This window comes from Ricinus communis, chromosome 9 (assembly GCF_019578655.1).
Source record: "Ricinus communis isolate WT05 ecotype wild-type chromosome 9, ASM1957865v1, whole genome shotgun sequence".
Taxonomy (NCBI): domain Eukaryota; kingdom Viridiplantae; phylum Streptophyta; class Magnoliopsida; order Malpighiales; family Euphorbiaceae; genus Ricinus; species Ricinus communis.
Window position 1 is genome coordinate 10014099 of NC_063264.1, and position 5419 is coordinate 10019517.

The 5419-nt window shown below is 26.7% G+C and overlaps 1 pseudogene; it reads left to right on the forward strand.

Moving 5' to 3' along the window:
* The first annotated feature begins 2731 nt into the window (after positions 1–2731).
* LOC107261768 lies at positions 2732–5419 on the forward strand (annotated as a pseudogene).

The following is a 5419-nucleotide window of genomic DNA, read 5'->3' on the forward strand; positions in this document are numbered from 1 at the left end:
TATCTGCACTTTGTATAATATTGAAATAAACTGTATAAAGAGAAAAACAAACTATCAATGTAAGCAAAAAAACTTATAACAAGAAAAAGAAGTTTACGAAAAAAAGAAAAGAGAAAGCAAAAAGGCATAGTGGCTTCCTGTTGTTCAAAGCATTAAAGGGTGATTAGGACCTGGTTGGCTAAGTTGTCGCCGATAATTGTGTTTGATAAAATTATCTATAGTTGTCATTTATATTTTTAATGATGTAAATATTAATTTAATTGTTTTTCTCCTTTTTTATTAAAGTGCAGCATTGCTTATTCTTCTAAATTATAAAAGAAATAACAAATATTTTATTTTAATATTAAATTAATATTTTTAATGGATTTAATAAATTTTTAAACTGTTATTTATTTATTTGTAAAAGAAATTCAAATTAAGTTATTTTAAATTAAAATTAAAAGAATAGTAAATAAGATTAACTAAATAATGAAAAGTTAATTCATTCTATTTATTTTAAAATTAAGGGTTTGTGAGAAGTTTCAGATTTGAGTTGTTGTGAATTGAAGCTGTAGCTGTCCACTGCTTTTCTAAATAACTATTAGTTATTTTTCAATAATAATGTTAAACATTCTCTTAATTTTAAAATATTTTAAGTAGCTCATTTACCAAGCTAAAATTAATACTTAGTTGAAATTGAGTTACCAAAAATAATTTATGTTCTCTTTCATATTTATTATGAAATTTAAAAATTAAATTATTTTTTTATTTATAAATTGTGTCTTTTGACTAGATTGACTGATAAAAGAATATAATGAAGAGAATTAAATATTACATAAAATTAAATCAAACAGAGCATTAAATCAATTTTTAGATAAATGTTATCAAAGTATTAATATAATCAAAACAATCAATTTCAAATCTCTTTCAAAACGAATGTACATTTTTAAGAAGATAAATCACATGTAATTATGAAAATTTGTACAAAATTATATCCTCTGGATAAGCATTTAAAAACAATAACTACATGATTTATGGTGAAGCTCTTACATTAACAAATCATCATAAATTTTTCTTTCCCTTTTGCTTTCTAGTTAGATTTAAAATTACTGTATTTATCTATTTTTCAAATCAGACCTTAAATTAATTCCTCTTGCTATTATTGTGTCATACACCAAAATTATATTACATAAGTCAATTTTCACAGAATTTTCCAAATTAAAAAAAAGAAGACTATTGTTTGAGTTGATAAAAGAAAATTATAACTTTGAGCTGATAAATCATATATAAAATGAAAAAGAAATGATTAAAAATTAAATTTCAGATAAAGAAAGTATAGCTCAACTAATAATCTTTTATTAAAAATAGATCAATGTTCAAATAAAATAATTAACTATAAACTCGTGCACATATTCATATTCAATGGATATAAAATAAAACTTTGAAAAAATATGAAAAATATAAATGGTGAAAAAGATCATAAAACGTAATAAGAAACATGTTGTAAGAGGACCGATTACTAAAATTAATTTATTTTTCAAGGGGACTAATATATATACTACTAATAATTATTTATTTTCAATTATGGACAATTAATCATCATAAAGTTCTAAAATGTGTACCAAAAAAAGATGAAGGAAAAACACTAAGAAGTGAAAAAATAATATTAATTACAAGAAGCCTATTCGGCAACTTTTACCATGGTTGCAATTGATAGTGTTATTGCACACTCTATTTTATTAAGACAAAATAAAAATAAAAATATTTAGATTTAAAATACTATTTTACTCATAATAAAAAGTTATCAACTTATACAAAATCAATAAAACAAATACCATATAAAGTATTTTTTGTTAAGACAAGATAAAAATAAAAATATTTAGAATTAAAATACTATTTTAGTCATAATAAAAAGTTATCAAGTTATACAAAATCAATAAAATACCATATAAAATATTTTCCAAATTTAGTTTTATTTTTTTTGCATTAAACTTTCCTCTTTAATCTACTTTTATTATTATTATTTTCAAAGTTCTTATTCGTTAGTGCTTTTAGTAAAAGAATAGCTGTTATTAAAATATAAAAATAAGTTTTTAAATAATTTTTATTAAAATAAAAAAAGAATAATTATTCTATTTTATGGAATGGATCGAAAATATTACTTCATATTATGAATCATATTGAACAGATAAAATAAAAAAATAAAAATATTTTAAAGGATAATATAAATATTATATTGCATAAAATAAATATACTTATCATTCTAATATCAAAAAAATAACTTAAGTAAATAAGATACTTTAAAGATAAATTAAAAAGTTATTTTCTTTATTAGAGAAAATATAAAAAAATATTATAATTGATTATAGTGAATTTTATGTGTCCAATGATATTTTTATTGTCATGATTGATGGATAAAATGATTTTTTTATGTTAAACATAAATTTTCTAGTTAGACTATCTAATTTTTATTTTTATTTTCATTTACAATCTTATTAAAATTGTATTTTCTTTATCAATAAATTGGGAGGAATCATTTTTTCATTGATTAATATAGAAATGCTAAGCTAAAAATCTTTCACTTTAAATTAAAATTTTGAAATTACTTATAAAATAGAAATGTAATAAAAGAAAAAGGATTTTCAAGGAAGATGAAAATGTAGCTAATTAGGAAGTTTTTTTACCGTTGATGACTAATATTAAGGGTCCATTCTCATAAGAGCATCCCAAACGTTTTTTTCCCTCCATTCTTTTCCTTTCACCCAGCTGTGAAACCCACAATGAATTCTGCAATTCTCCTATGGCTGAAATCCTTAATTTCAGTTTTAATAAAAAATGCCTCTCTTCTATTCCTCTGGAGATTTAGTTTGATTGCTGTTACTTTCTTGTTTAAACCGGGGAAATGGGTTTATTCACAAGCATTTGACAAAAATCTATTGCTTATCGCAGCAGTCATAGGAAGCAGAGAAGAAAACAGTAACTCTGGACTTTCTAAATCTAGCATGTCGTTTCATATTTCTTAGTTCTTATTCTTCAAATGGGTTTGATGAAGTTTTAGTGTGCGATCAGTTTTCGGATTTCTATTCTTCAAATGGGTTTAATGAAGTTCTCGTATGCTCAGTTTTCGGATTTCTATTGGCAAAATAAAAGAAAAATTGTTTGTTTTTCAAATTGCTAGAGCTGCATTTGTTATTCATGAAAAAAAGAAAACAGGAGAATGCCCTGTTTGGTTGGGATTTTGTGTTGAATTCAATTGAATTCTTGCAAATAATTTATACTAAACAATGATAATGTGTTTTTCTAGAGTTTCAAATATTGAGATTGATGAGAAAATAGGTTCTTCTTCTACCTTTCTTTTTGGTGCTATATTTGTTTGTGTTAATATTGAAAATATTGCAGCTTCTACGGGTGAAAGAAAATTTGCAAGAGTCATGGTCCTCTCTACCATTCTCCCGATCCCGCCTCTCCTTTCTCCGCCGAGATGTCCACTGCCACCGTCACAGCTGTTCCTCGTCGGTCCGTTTTTCTTGGAGTCGACGTCGGCACAGGAAGCGCACGCTTTGGTTTATTCGATGAGAACGGGAAACTCTTAGGGACGTCTAGTAGTCCAATTCAAATTTGGGAAGAATGTGACCGTTGAGGTTATGGATTTATATTATTTATTTAAATTTTCAAATAAAATATATTAAATTTAGCTTCATTTGATAAAAAATTATAGTTTGTTTTTGTTTTTTAAATTATGGCAGCAATCGTCAACAGATATATGACATGCAATATGTGCAGCTGTGAAGTCAACATGTTCACTTGGAAATGTTTATGGTCAAGAAGTTACTGGCATTGGTTTTGCTGCTACTTGTTTTCGGTTTGTCATATTTATTTTACCTTGTTTGGATAGTAGAATTCTGTTTTAGTGATATTTTCATGTTTGGCAACCTCATAGTTGATAGAATTCAATTCTTTCAATTAATAAAATAAAAACAAGGTATTCTGGAAGTAACGAAATCATGCCAAAATGACATGATTGTGCAAGAATTGATCTCATTTGTTCTACATTAAATTCTTGAATTGCCTTTTTGGTAGAAATTGTGGCTATACTGCCTTTTGTATATTCAATTTTTATTTTATTTTAAACAAGGTTGCTTCTTTTTTTGGAAAAAAAACTTTTTAGTGGCTGTTGATGCTGATGGAGCACCAATATCAGTTTCATGGAGTGGGGATTCAAGAAGAAATATTATAGTTTGGATGGATTATAGAGCTGTTAAACAAACTGAGAAGATTAATTCTTCTAATTCACCAGTTTTACAGTACTGAGGTGGCGCCCTTTCTCCTGAAATGCAGCCTCCAAAGGTACTTATTCAGGTTGTGTTTGTAAACTCTCGAAATTGCAAGAATTCAATATTACTGAGTTCTCGATTTTAGTCTGTTTTTATTTGAAAAGGTCATAGTTGCTAGAATTTGATTCTTTCAACTTAAAAAGAACATGGCATTTTGAAAGAAATGAAATCATAATACTACAAGTGACATGATTTTCTAAGAATGTAATTCAATTGAATTCTTGCAAATGATTTATTCTGAACAATGATAATGTGTTGTTCTAAGATGGCCTTCCTATCCCTGTGCATTTATTTCAAAATTTTAAGAATGATAAGTGCTTTGATTGATTCTGAGTTTCAAATATTGAGATTAATGAGAAAATAGGTTCTTCTTTTGCCTTTCTTTTTGGTGCTGTATTTGTTTGTGTTAGTATTGAAAATATTGCAGCTTCTATGGATGAAAGAAAATTTGCGAGAGTCATGGTCCATGGTGCTTAGATGGATGTATTTGAGTGATTGGTTATCATACAGGTAATTATTTTATCTCCAAACATTCTTAACGTTTATACTCGTACATGATTCTCCTAGAGAAATACTTGCATATCTGATGCTACTGTGCTGATCTCTTTGTTTTTTCTTGAGATTTAGAGCAACGGGAGATGATAGTCGTAGTTTATGTACCACAGTATGCAAATGGACATATCTTGGGCATGCACATATGCAGCAAATGAATGAAAAAGATTCTTGAGATATGGAAGCTTGTGGATGGGATGATGACTTTTGGTAAGAGATTGGCTTGGGTGATCTTATAGATGGTCATCATGCTAAGATTGGTATGCTTATACGATAAGGAGTTCTGTACATTTTATTTTTATGATAGTTTATCATTGACATACTTTGTCTTCCATGTGATGCTGGACTTGTGGTAACCAAAATTTAAACTTAAAATACGGGAAATGTATAGCTGCCTGTGGACTTATTAAGTTTGTTATACCTGTCATTTGAATATCTAATTTGCCATGATACTATGCTTAAGTTCTAGAAACTTAGTATTCTTGTTAAGGCTTTAGTGTGCATCTAATTTTTATAAGGCCTATTCTTATACCAGAAACTGAGATGGATTTTAA